This window comes from Macaca nemestrina, chromosome 11, assembly GCF_043159975.1.
Source record: "Macaca nemestrina isolate mMacNem1 chromosome 11, mMacNem.hap1, whole genome shotgun sequence".
NCBI classification, from domain to species: Eukaryota; Metazoa; Chordata; class Mammalia; order Primates; family Cercopithecidae; genus Macaca; species Macaca nemestrina.
The window spans coordinates 19317859-19331989 of NC_092135.1; the positions used below are offsets into that span (position 1 = coordinate 19317859).

Genomic DNA, 14131 nt, shown 5'->3' on the forward strand with positions numbered 1-14131 from the left:
TTTATGACCTCGATCGGAGGTCCCGCGCTCGCTCCTTTCTCCCCTTGGGCTGCGGAACAGAGTGGCTGGGAGAAGTCCTCCTAGACAGGGTTGAGAGTTTGCCGACGGCCCCTGAGAAGCTGGGGCGTTCCGAATTGGCTGAGCCCGAGGCCGGGGGCGGGGAGTTTGCCAAACGTCCCCGGCCGGAATTTCTGCCTCCTAGAGCCACGAGCCCAGAAGCGGGGAGAAGTTGGTGAGGTCGACTAGGGGAGGGTTGCCAGGAATTGAGGACAGACTCCCGCCCCGGTCTACTGAGCTCCCAGAGGAGCGTCTCTGCTGCGTCGGGGCTGAGTGTGGACGCGCTGCGCGCGGCCCCGCCAAGGCTGGTAGTTTGCAGACCGTCCCTGCCGCGGCCCGCTCGGCGGCGGCCCTGCGGCTCCCGCGGCGGCGGCGGCCCCGGGCGCGATCCAGCCCAGGTAGCCGCGCCGCAGGCTCGGGGCGTCGCGACCCAGCGCTTCGGGCCCCGCGGGCACGGCGGCCGGCGGGTGCTCCTGGCTGCTGCTGCTGCCCAACAAGGAGGTAAGAGCTGCCGGATCGGGATGATCGCGTCGGAGCTCGTCATCCCCGCGGGGTGATGCGCGCAGAGGGGACCGCTGGGGGCACGGGGAACCGGGCGCGGGCGAGGAGAGCCCGCACCGGGGTCGGCGCGGTCGGGGGCTTCCTTCCGTCGTTCCTCTGCCGCCTGCGTGGGTGCCCCGGCCCCGGCCTCTCTGCAGGACCCCGGAGTGCAGACGTGGGACGAGCCTTGAGGAGCCCACCTGCCCCCGGCAGCGCCTCCCGGGGGAGGCTGAACCCACCAGGCCCCGTGACGAGGGGGCTTGTCGGCTTTCCTAGGGACAGTCCAAAGGAAGCTCTGGTTGCGCGGGCTGGAGGCGAGCGGCCAGGGATGGTAGATGGGCGCTCGGACCGCGGAGGAGCTCGGTGGGGGTCACGCCGCAGGCGTGGGCCGGGCCGGGGTCCTCGGGACCCAGGCGCACTGGGCGGGCTCGGCCAGAGGCCAGTAGGGAGGAAGGAAGAAGGAGGGAGGCTGGCCCTGAGCCCCTAGGGAGGAGGCATGCGGCGGGCCGGTGCTCCGGGCCTGAGGGTCCAGGAGGCCCGGGGGCGCCCCAGCTGTTAGGGGACGGCCCACGGGTCCACGATCCCGCCGGCGCGCTCAGCGCTGCTGCCGGGTCTGGGAGGCTGCAGGGAGCGCAGAGCCCACACCCGCGCACACACTCCCCGAGAGCATGCTCAGTGCGGTCCTGGGAACTTCCTGCCGAGTCGTGAGCCGCCCCGGCCCCCTCCTGGCCCACTCCTGGCCCTTGGCTCGCAAAGTTGGGGGCGGCGGGGCTAGAGAGTCGTGGGCGCCGCTCTCGCCTGTGGCTCCTCTGCGCCCCTGGCCCCTGCCTCGCCTCAGTTGAGCTCCGCGCTCTGCTCTCCCCCGCTGCCCCCGCAGCCGGGATTGGGGGCGTGGGTGTTAGCCCCTGCTCTCAGTGGCTGGGTGGCCAGAGGCCTGGAGCGCGACTCTCAGCCTGGTGGACCTGCGCGCTGTGCGCCCTCTTGGTGCCCGGACCTGGCGCGGCGAGCAGGCGGGGTGCAAGGGGGTGTGTGAGCCCAGGGACGCTCGCGCACACACTTGCTGTCACACACAAAGCCGTGGTTTTGTAGCCGCCGCGCGGAAGAGCCGAAGAGGGAAGGGGGTGGCGCTTGCATTGTCCAGAGGCGTTTTGAGCGCTGATGGGTGCTTGGCTCCTCAGGGCTGCGGGAACCGGGTGATGTGGATGGATTCGGTCTAGGGCCCGGCCCTCCTGGGACCCAGGCCTGGCCCCGGGTGGCCGCCGCTATCTGCACCTGGCTCTGGCGGCCCAGTTAGGGGAGGTTGGGTACTTCTAGGTCTGTGAAGTTGGGAAGGGGCAAACTCGGGTTTCTGTGGGGTTCGGGTGGATGGCAACATCGCACTTGTAAACACACCCAGACCCAAGTGTTAGAGGTAGCACCTCATTCTAAAGAGATGCGAGTGGGAAGCTAGGTCGTTGAACTGACCGCCCACCCCCCAGTTTATTGTCAGGACCTGATCAACTTGGTTTTTACTCCAAGAGACTCCCCAGTGTTAATCTCTGTGTCATGAATGAACATCCTAAGCCTTGCGGCTGCATCAGAACTCCCTTGTCTGATCCGAGAAAATCACTGAACATTTTTTCATGAAGGGCAAAGCACCTGAGATCTTTCGTGAATGAATTTTCACCCCCCTCCCCCCGTCCCCACTTCTTTCCTACAAATTATTTTTGTTGCTATTGTTCAGGGCTGAGATGGGCATCCTCAGATTTATTTGGCAGTTAAGATTAGAGCAAAGCTCTCCTGTCTTTTTTTTTTTTTTTTTTAAGATGGGGTTTTGCTCTTGTTGCCCAGGCTGGAGTGCAATGGCGCGTTCTCAGCTCACTGCATCCTCAGCTTCCCGGGTTCAAGCGATTCTCTTGCCTCAGCCCCCCAAGTAGCTGGGATTTCAGGCGCCTGTCACCATGCCTGGCTAATTTTTCATTTTTAGTAGAGACGGGGTTTCACCCTATTGGTCAGGCTGGTCGCGAACTCCTGACCTCCGGTGATCCACCTGCCTCGGCTTTCCAAAGTGCTGGAATTATAGGCGTGACCCACCGTGCCCGGCTTAGAGCAAAGCTCTCTTTTCTAGAGAGCTTTTTAGTTTTTTCCAGTTTAGTTTTTTCCTCTTGCCCTCCTCCATCACTCTGCTTTTAAAGGCTCATTTAAATGCCCATGTCGTCAGCCTTACTTGGAGAGGCCCTGAAAAGCAAGGTGATGGAGGAGGGGCAAAAGGGTGACTGTTTCACCCTTTGTAGGGGCTGGGAGAAGAGGAGAAGGAAGTTGCTCTGTCTGGCATCTGCCTCTGCTGGGGTGGCTCTGCCTGGGCATAGGGTTTGGGCTTTTTCTTTCATCTCCTCCTTTGCTTCACCCTGCCTTCTTCACTCTAGGACACTCGTGACTGGAGTCATTCGGTGAAGGAATCTGCAGTCCTGCTTTGGAGCTTTGCAGGGTTTGCACCTACACAAGCAGCCACCAGTTGGTTTTAAGGTGAACTGCAATGGCAGGAGGCGTGGGGGAGTTCTGCCCCGATCTGCCGGTGGCAACTGTGTGCTCCAGCTGCTGCTGCAGAGCAGCTCATGGGTTTTTTGATCTCCTCAGCAGTGTGCATTTCAAGTGCTTTGTGTCTGGAAGTGTGAATATAGTACTCATTTATATATATTCCCTCATCTGTATACATTTTTATAAAGAGGTGTGTGCCTATGTACATGCATATGCTGTGTTCTTTGGTAGAATCTGGAAGCTGGAAGGGACCTCAGGAAATCACAGGCATTCACATAATCTCTCATCCCATTCAATTTTCTTAGTTTTAAAATAACCAAGCCACCTTCTGCGCAGCCGTCCTCCAAAAGCATTGAAATGCTAGAATCCCCTGTGACCCTAGCTGACGGGGAGGCCTTTGGAAGTAGGAGTTTCCAGGAACCGTTCTAGGTATCACTCTGACATTTGACACAACTTTTCCCTAATGTTCCGTGTGTCTCAGGATCTAAGGCATTACAGAGACATCCCTGGATTAATTTTGGCAGGGGACAGGCAGTGACTAGTGTACCCTGCAGAGATGTGTAGAAAACTGCAAAGAGCAGTCATCTGTAAGATCTGGGTTGGAAAGTTTATGGCCTCTCCTTCCCGTCATACAGACAGATGGCTGCTCTGCTCTTTCTCAAGAGGCTTTAAGCACAGTAGGAACTCATTGTCTTCCTTCCTCGTTATGTGTCATGGGCTCCTGGCCCTAGGAGGCATGGAGGAGGAGTGGTTGGGCGTGGCATTCTGTGTTGATGCTGTTATAATAGGCCTCAGGAAAGTGTGTGCTGTTAGCTTTGTCTCTGGGGGTTTCCTGTGGTGAATTTCAAAGTTTGGGGAAGGGTCCTGGTGTCAGATGAACAGGTTGATGGGTAGTTTTGACTGCTATAATTCAGATGATACTTGAGAAAAGGGAGGAAATAATTTTATATGGGGGGATTGCTATCTGGGTGACAATTGAGAAGATAGGGTGAGAAATAAATAAGCATTTGGGACTTGTCAGTGCAGGTTTTACCAGGTTGCCTTTAAAGTTAATAATTGCTTTGAAGTATAGAGTCACTCTTAGTAGCCAGAAGATGGCTACACTTTCAGATTTCTCTTTGAAATTAAGTAATGATCTCTCCAACCCTTAAAGTCTCTAATCTAAGCCATATCCCTATACATGTTTTACATCCTGTGTCAACATTCACAGTTGTGACTGATGCTGGCTGCTGATGAGCATTTATCTAGCATCTGCCATGTGCCATGCACTGGGCTGGTGCTGGGTATAAAGATGTCCTCCTAAATTATCTCACTTTTAATTTATCAGACCTTCTTTTACTGTGTGTTAATGCAAACTAATAGCTCTTGGAAAGCCGCCAAGGTGGGTCCCAGGAGCCTTAGCACTGTAACCACGTTCTCAGCCTGAGGAGTTTGGACTCGAGCTTTGCGTTTGCCCATTTGGGCTGTTTTATTTATTTTTTTCATTGTCACAATTAAGTGCATCCTTCCTTGACTTTGTCATATCTGCAGGGCTATGTGTGTTCATGGGAGGGTTTGGAGGAATCACTTTATTTGTTCAAAATCCCACAGTTCTCTTGTCTAAACACGCAATCTTCTGGAATGGGAACAGGGCTTTCCTCTCGGGACTCTGCCCAGTCTTAAAAATCAGGACAGGCAAGGGTTATACGCTATGGTGGCTGGGTTTGGTGGGAGCAGTTTGTCTTGTAAACTGGCACTGTCTCTTTGTCACCTTCACTGCCAGGCTGGCATTAATGCCTGCTGGATCTTGACCCTTGCTCAAGTGGCTCCCTGCAATGGCTAAGGAATATTTCTCCACTCTATTTCCTGACAAAGTGAACTCAGGAATGAGTTACACTCAAGTACTTCTGTTACTAGTAAGAGTGAACTACTGGTGCTTGCAATAGGTTTACTTTTTAAAATGTCAGCACTTCAAGGTTAGCCCTAGAATAATAACAGCCTCACTTATTTGCATCCCTTTGTGATTTGTGTGGCTGGCCCTTGAGGGAACATGTGCCACCCACCCACTCCTGTTTGAACTTCACGCTGTAATGTTGTAGTTCGGTGCACAGACTGCTTATAAGTCCTGTCATGCTGGTGAAATGTTTTTTAAAACTTATTGTAAGTATCCTACAGAGAAAAGCCTTCCACTCTATTTGTTTTGGGTCTTTTCCATGTCTGGGTCCCCGCGTGGGAGTTTGTTATGTTGGTGATCATCATAGAGATTGTATTATATGTCTTGGTGGAGAAACATCAGAAAAGGTGGGCAAGAAAATAGGAATGATGGCGATGAAAAACATCTATCTTCCCCGATTGGCATTATTGCAGATGCTTCTTTTGTACTCCAGGTATTTCCCTGAACAATGAGGTAGATGCTGTGTTATTCCCGGTTTATACATGGAGAGACCGTAACATCGTGAGGTCAGGAAATCCAGCTAAGGTCACAAACAGCTACTGAGTGGCAGAGCAAGGATTTGAAGCCAGGTGGTCTAGGTCCAGAGCCAGTGCGGGTTGGGCTGTGAGTAGTGGTTAAGGCTGATGAGCCTGCACTGTACTAGCCAGCACCTTCTTTCCAACCCAAGCCGAGAGGGCTTCATAGATACCCAGCGGCACCGCAGGGGGACCCTCCTCTTTCTAGCTGAGGTCACCGTGCAGAGAGTTGGAGGGACTTTCTCAAACTCTCACCAGCAGGCAACTGTGGCAAAGCTGGACCTCACATCTCATCTGTGGTCCCACAGGAACAGTTGGTAACAGTTGATAATGGGTGCCTGCCTGCTTTGTTTATAGGGATGATACAGGAAGAGAATTGATGGCTACTGGGCATCTGTTCCTCCCTGGAGCCCACTGTGTGCTCACACCCAGCTTCACCTTGGAATGTGGTGGGGAGCAGGTTGGTGTGGCCCCGTTCCCTCCTATCATCCCCAGCTGGGAGAATCTATGTCCTTTGGAATGAAGGGTTCCCTTTCTCATGTCATCTTTTAAGTTTGACATCATAAGAATTCAGTCTAGGCTGGATTTTCCATTTCACTCTTACTAATTCTCTGTGTTTTAGGGCTGCTGGCTCCTCTCAGCCTTGATTTCCTTTCTTTAGGAGTATGGGGTGGGTGAGGGGTGACCTGGAAGAGGTATGAGGACTCTTCCTTAACATTTCTGATAAAGGGTGCCTGTGAAGACGTTCCCGCAGTGTCTGTGGAATCCTAGAGAGAGAGCAGGGCCACACAAAATGCTCCTCTGAACCCGAGGTCGCCACACTTTGTGGAATCTTCCCGTTGGACATAGCAGTGAGCACCCATTTCCTTTCCTGCCCTCACCTACTCCTGATTTGGAATGCTTCTGCTGAATAAATAGTCCCTGGCTACCCAAGGAGTTTAAAGTCTAAGCCTGGTCAGTGCACACCCAGAAGAGTTAAGTTTAGTGATAAAGGGAAATGTAGATGAAGAACACACTAATTCAGCCCGTGTGACCACTTTGGGCCTCAGTTGTTAGGTTGAGACGTAAGAGGGGATTGAAGGCACTCCAAAGATCTGTTCAGTTCGTCATCTTGCTTAATCCTATACATGTGACAAAAGAGGTGTAACATAACTGAAATTCCCTTATTAAATTGAAAAGAAGGTTGAGAACACATTCAGATTGTTTTTGCCCTTACCGGTAGACTATTTAGCAGACAGCTGAAAAGCTTGACTAAGAAGAATCAGCCCTTTATTGTTACTCTCTTTGGGGATGTTTATCTTTGTATGTTTAGAAATAAAAAACCTTGGTCCTTACTTTCAGCCCTGAAATAACCTGCTTTCCTTTAGTGAAGCTATTTTTTCCCTTGGGAAATTGAGATTCATTGAGATTCAAAGAGTAGGGACGATGACCAGGCTCATAGCCTTCTGTGGTTCCTCACACAGCGCCCTGGGGATGTGGCTAGGTGTTTACATACTGCCACCAGCAGGGCCAGATTCTGTCTACACATTCAGTGTGTAACTACTACCTTTCAACGTAAGAGAGTTTGGTGTCAGTCTTCTTGCGGTTTTGCAGCTGCTTTTTTTTTTTTTTTAACCATCTGTTATTTTCACCTCCAGTTTGTTATTTACAAGCATCCATGCCGGTGAGTTTTCTAAATGACCGATTCTTTCTTGGATGCAAAGAAAAAGCACCATCTTTGCCTCATGCAGTGTGTGATCTCTCTGTTTTCCTTTGGCATCTTTCTTAGTGTTTCTGTTTGGTATATTTCCTTCCTCCCTTTCCTGTAATGTTTAGAGCACCTAGGGTTAGAGGCCCCACCCGGTGAGGATATGGCAGGGAAGAGGAGTTTCCCTCTGTCCCCTTCCCCCAGTAATCTTCATCATGCAGCGTCCCCAGTCTTGTGTAAGACCTTTGCAAACACGGCTTCAAGCCCCTCTGTTCATCTTGATTGCCTTCCCTCTGTAAAAAAAGTTCTTAATGGGACATTCTCCCTTTCTTCCTTTATTTGATTTTTAGCTATGATGCTTGGCAGTTTTAAAGATGACATTGTTATGTGGGCAGTCTTCACTGTACATTACACACAAATATAATTCTTCTGGGTAAATAGGATCAACTTTTACAGGTTCACCATTCCTCCTTTGCAATTCTTATGTGCAGTGAGCTCCATCAAAGGAAAGGTTCCCCCTTCCCCCGCCCCCAGGCTTGTTCCAAATAACCCCCCCAAAACAAAAAAAGAAACACGTAGCTCCAATAAAGAAAGGAGTGTCATGGAGCTCTCATGGGTGCAGGCTGGAAGCTCCAGGCCTGGCGTGCTGGAGCCACGAGATGAGCTGTCCAGGCAGCGTGGCATCGTGAGTGAACTCCGACTGTGGCAGGTGAGGCTTCTGCACTTAGCTGACTGTCTTCATGTGGACCGATTCTGTGCTTAGTGATTCTGATTTCTTATCTGAAAAGCGATGCATCACTTAACTTCTACACTTGGAGGGTTCTACTAGTGTGCCTGTGTGGCTGGGTTCTGCACACTCAGCTACTTCAGTTTCTTTAGTCTGTCCTTAAAAAGATTCCTAGGTCTGTTCCTGGTTTTGAGGTTCCATTTGTTCATTATGCTCTTTTAGAGTTCATCTTTTAAAATCAGTCTGTCGACATTTTTTTTTTCTCTTAGCACAATTTGTGGTCTCATGCAGGTCAACAAATTGGGACTCTGAATGTGAGCGTGTGTGTCCACACACCACTAGGGCTTATTACCTTATTGTTAATGTTATCTTAAGAAAAAGTGGAGGCTGGGTGCAGTGGCTTATGCCTGTAATCCCAGCACTCTCAGACACTGAAATGAGAGGATTGCTTGAGCCCAGCCTGAGCAACAAAGCAAGACTCCTGCCTCTACAAAAAAAAAGAAAGAAAGAAAGAGAGAGAGAAAGAGAGAAGGAGAGAAAGAAAGAAAAGAAAAAGGAAAGAAAGAAAGAGAGAGAGAAAGAAGGAAAAAAAAAAGAAAGAGGGAGTGATCAGAGAGCTGCAGGTTTGGAGTAGCCATCAGTTAAAGGAAGTCTGCAGAAAGTTTCTGTGAAAGGATTTTGTTACTATGGCCTTTCCCCTAGTGCCAGCTTGTTAAGAAGTGTAGGTAGGGGATCCTTGGTAATACCATGTATTAAGATTTTATTGTTCTTCCTGTAAAGTGTTTTTCGTGATAATGAGTTGCTTATTCTATAATAGTGCCTTTTCTCTATTTCTGTAAGCAGAGTCAAATACAACTCTCAAGTTTTATTTGTTCTTTTTTTTTTTTTTTTCTCTTTAGAGACAGGGTCTTGCTCTGTCACCCAGGCTAGAGTGCAGTGCTGCAATCATAGCTCACTGTAACCTCCAACTCCTGGGCTGAAGTGATTCTCTTGCCTCAGCTTCTTGAGTAGCTAGGGCTACAGGCGTGTGCCACCATGCCTGGCTAAATTTTTTTTAAGTTTTTATTTTTTTGGAGAGACAGGAGTCTTACTATGTTGCCCAGCCTGGTCTTGAAGTCCTGGCCTGAAGCGATCCTACTGCCTTAGTCTCTCGAAATGCTCTGATCACAGTTGTGAGCCGCCGTGCCCAGACAGCTTTCCATGTTTTGATGCCATGTCTGGTTAATACTCTCTTAAGTTTCCGAGTTTCTTCCTCCTAGTTCAGTGGTTTCAAATGTAACTTTTCTATTTCTTCATTGTCAGTCTCTAATAGAAATACTACAGGATTACTTCTATTGCTGCTGTAACAGCCACAAACTTAGCAGTTAAAGCCCCACACATTTATTCTCTTTGAATTCTATAGGTGAGAGGTCCTTTATAGGTCTCATGGACCAAGATCAAGGTGTCTGTTCCTTAATGAGGCTTGAAGGGAGAATCGGTCTCCTTGCCTTTTCTAGCTTCTAGAGGCTGCCCATGTTCCTAGGCTCGTGCCCCCTTCTCCAGTTTCAATGCCCGAAGTGTCCAGCCGAGTCCTTGTCTCTCTGCCATCACACTGATACTCTCACCAAGCTGGAAAAGATTCTCTGCTTTTCAGGATTGATGTGATTAGATTAGACCAAGCAGGGTAATGCAGCATAATCTCCCATCTACAGGTCCTTGATATAACGCCATCTCCCTGTAAGGCAACAGAAGCACAAGTTCCAGGGATTAGTATATGATGAACATCTTTGGGGGCCCTTTTTCTGCCTACCACAGTCCTCAAAGCTCCAAATAAGGAACTGGTTCTTTGCTCTTTATGTAAAAGAACTGTTTTTCTTTGCAAAGAAGGGTTACTGTTGCAGGATCTGTTCTTCTCCCCTTTGAACATATTCAAATCAACTATTTGCAAAAACATTGGTATTTAAATAAGGTTTGAGGTCTGCTGAGACCAGATGCTGAGCTGAGTACTTTTACTTGTTCTGGCTTATGTAATTGTGAGCCGTCCTACTATTAGAGTGGGGAAACTGAGGTGCAAAGGAAACGTGCCCAGGGTCACACAGCCAGAAGTGGCAGAGCCAGCGTACAAAAGGCTACATTCCCGAAATTGGCATTCTTTTCACTCTGCTTTTCTGCCTTACAAGCGATAAGGCAAAAACACAATGAGAAATGGTAATGGAAAACCTTAAAAATAATGTAAAACCTCTCTGCTTCTGCCAGGGTGATCATGATAAACAATAAATATTTGCCTGCGGTAGATTGACTTTTTTTTTTTTTTAACTAATGGCCTCCATTAATGGCCTCCCTGAACTCCCTGTATCCACTATCCACACTCTTTGCCCTATAACTTTGCAGCTTTTCTTCCTCCTTCCTTCTTCCCCCACCCTGGTCCCCTGCGCCCCGTTTGGCTATGTGACTTTCTTTGGCCAGTGGGATGTTAGCACATGCTGTGTATAAGCAGAGTTGTGAAAAGTGGCTGTTTCTGATTGCCTTTTACATAACTGGGCTTGCACTTTCAGACCCCGCCACCTCCATGAGATCGTGCCCAGGCTAGCCCAGTGGAGGGGCCAGGTTTGTGCTTGTGGATTCCATCCTAGACCGGCCAATGCCATCTGACCTGTCAGCTGTGTGCTGTCTCCTGAGCAGGTCTAGGTCGGCCAGGGTCACCTGAATCACCCACGGGCTGACCTATAGAGATGGGCAAATCATCCATGGTTGTTGCAAGCCACTGAGTTTGGGGGAAGTTTGCTATAGAGCAGTTGTTAACTGATGCGCAGCTCATATCAAATGTTTGAATAGTGCAGAAAGTAATTTTAGTGTCCTTTTAAAAATCCTTTTGTTAGTTACTACTTGTAACTAATTAATATTCTTTTAAGATTGTACTTAGGTTCAACAACTTGCCCATTGTATCTGCCCCTTTTTCCCTTTTTAGAAAACCATTGAAATGCTTTATATTTTAACCAATTTCACTCAGAAACAGACTAATTTTCCTTTCTGAAACTGTTTATCTTCTAATATGGTGGCTTTTGACCCCAACCTAGAGTAAGAAATACATGCTGACTCAGAACTCACGTATGTAAGTAGATAATCGCAGGAAAAGTTTCATAAAAAGTACTTAACCTTTATAGTGGCCTCTGGTGTTTTCTATTTTGTTCTATTTCATTGTCTTAAAAATTCTGGTCAGTGGTCAGGTGACAGGTGACTGGCTGCCTATTTTGTAAATAAAGTTTTATTGGCACATACCCAATCCCATTTGTTCTTCTGTTGTTTATGGCTACTTTCACACTACAATGGCAGAGGCCAGTGGTTGTGACTAATAGAGATGATCTGGCCTGCAAAGCCTCAAGTATTTACTCTCTGGCCCAAGAAGAAAAGTTTTCTGATCTTTGCACTGAATGGATTTCATAACCCATCAGTTAGTTGTGACCTTCTATTTGGAAGACCCTGTTCAAGTGACCCTTCGCTCTCCTCATACCCTTCTAGAGAGGACAGTGAACACATCTGGCAGATGTGAAAACTCACCCTTCTTTGTTTACTTAGAATCAACAATTAAGTCCTTGCCTTCTAACATTACACCCAATTGGCTTATGTAGGAAACTTTTCAAGCATTTCTAAATTGTTTCATTATGAGTAGTGTTATGCCCACCCTTCTTAATTTATTTTTAAATATGGCTTTCCAGTGGAAACTAACTGGAATTAAAATGGACACAAATACCATTCAAGTGCTAGTTATTTATTCATTAGATCCCAGCAGTGCCTTTTTTGGTGATATAATGGAGTTCATTAGTGGGAAAGGCAAAGAAACAGTGATCCTAGCTTCTCTTACAACACCTTTCTGGCAGCTGGGCCTTATTGCCACATTTCTGAATTAGGGTGGTATTATTTCTGAGCAGAATAAAATTTAGAGACATTAAATCATGGAATTCTGTGGTTGAAAAGACTTTGGAATTTTTTTAAAACTCAGATTTAATTGGCTCCTTAAAGGCCAAATTTTTCCAATACCTTCATTTTTCCAAGCCTGTCAAGAAAGGACAACATCGTTATTTATGTTGTGTGGCTCATGGGATTGATGAGAAAGAGCTGAGGCAGAAAACCTTCAGAGGGATCTGGATATGTCTTTGTAGAATCTGAAATGCCAGGTGAAGGATGGTCCCTGGCCCATTTATTTATTGTCAGTGAGAATGGAATCAAAATAAATGAGCTTAAACTACAGCGTGAAGAGCTTAGGTAAAATCTGAGACACATCCCTCAAATAAGGTCAGTTCATTGATATTAGAATAGGTTATCCGGTAATCTAATAGATTCATTGCATACAGCAAGTCAATATGGAGAGAAACTGGGTTGCAGCAGAGAAAGAGGTTTAAGCAAAGGGCCACCGAATGAGGGGAGGGGAGGAAACCTCAAATCCATCTCTCTGAGAAGTTTGGGTTAGGGTTTTTAAGGGTTTTGGAGAGGGCCAGGCTTGGAGGTTGTTGATTGGTCGAAAAGTGCAGGGTGAACGTGGGACAGGGAGGTGAACCACCTGCATTCTCATGTGATCCATTCCTCTGTGGGGGTCTTCAAACTGGTTGTTGGAATTCAGGGTCTGAAAAACATTTTAAGCTATCCTTAAAAAAAAGGCCTTATGATACTACTGTCCGAGATCCTGTCTGTAAGAACAATGGGGATGCAAATCAATTCCTAAACTGTCTTATGACTCCAATATCAGAAATCCTACTTATAGGAACAATGGGGATGCAAATGGCCACTATCTAGTGCTATGTGACTTTTAGAAACAGGGAAGCAGGCCAAGGTGCAGCCTGACTAGTGCTTCATTGTAACCATATTTCAGTCCAGAAGCTGGCATGCAATTCTTACCAACCCTGTAGGGATGGTTTCACTCCTAAGCATTTTTGATGTTAGCTGCTGCCCTTTGTTCGATGGATGGCTGTCCTTCCTGGTGGTTGGATGCCTTTAATTAATAAAGATTCTTCTGAGTGCTAGCAACAGAAACCTGCTGGAGCTTGCTTCAGTGGAGATAGAGAACTCACATTAGGAACACAGGGATAGGGTCCAGGAGCCCTCTGCAGCCTGGGATCGAGGCTCTAGGAACCCCAGAAATCCTTGTTGCTCTCCTCTCTGCTTCCATCTGCCTGGCTGCTTAATTCTCCTCCCTGCCTTATTCTGCTTTTCTTGTCCCAAGGGCAGAACTCTGGGTAAGGGGATTTGTTACAGGGTCTAAGCCACACAACAAGGCTGATCTTTCTTTTGTAATGCCAGTTCTGGTTTTCCCTCGGTGCCTAGCTTGAGATCACCCAGAGGTGGGCAGGGGATGGCACCTGGAGAGAGGACTCTGGCCTAGTCCTAGGCCCTACAATGTTATTGGGGGCATTTCAGCAATTTGGTGGGGGGGGGGGGGCAATTTTGATTGTCAGTGATGGAGGAGAGCTACTAGCATTTATTGGATGGGGACCAGGGATGCTAAACATCTGTAATGGGTAGAGCAGTTGTGTATCACAAAATGTTTCCTGTTACCCACTAGACAATCATGGACAAGCAAAATCTGAACCTAGACCTAACTTACGTATAAGCAAATAATTGTTGCACAGTTTAAGTAAACATCAATTTTTCCAATTAATGAAGAAAGATTGTGCTTTCTTTTGTTAGGAAATTTACCATTTTGGAAACTCACACTACCTATAGAATTAGCACATCACCTGTATCAGCCCACCTTTGTAGCTGACGCATTGAAAAAATTTCACATTAAAGTGCAGGCATCTAATGGCTCCATTATGTCTTTTAGAGTGATCTTGCCCAGCTAATTGCATATTGAAATCCGTTAGGTTTGTCATAAATTACTTTCCTTTATTGTCTTTTCTGTCAATCTTAGGACATGAAATGTATATGTTTGAAACTGTGTTTAGGTAGGTTATCTGAGCATTTGGTTCAGACAGTAAAGAGAGTGTTATAAGCTCACTATGAGCCCCAGGGGCTTTGGGTTTGATAGGGTTTAGAACACTGCACTAGGGGAAATGAATTGTAAAGTAATATTTTTTCTCTAGCCCAATGATTCAGCTGAATTAATACTTTTAATGCGAAGCATTTTTAAAAAAAAGCAAACTGGCCTGGCACGGTGGCTTATGCCTGTAATCCCAGCACTT

General features: G+C 47.7%; 1 protein-coding gene across 2 annotated transcripts in view; it reads left to right on the forward strand.

The window, feature by feature from the left end:
* Nucleotides 1–412: 412 nt before the first annotated feature.
* LOC105492547 (alpha-1,6-mannosylglycoprotein 6-beta-N-acetylglucosaminyltransferase) overlaps nt 413–14131 on the forward strand; it is a 327940-nt gene continuing 314221 nt past the window's right edge. The window contains exon 1 of one of the 2 annotated variants that reach the window (XM_011759746.3): nt 413–558. The gene's annotated coding sequence lies outside the window, so the exon portion shown is untranslated. The remainder of the gene's footprint in view (nt 559–14131) is intronic. The other variant, XM_011759745.3, reaches the window with a different exon arrangement.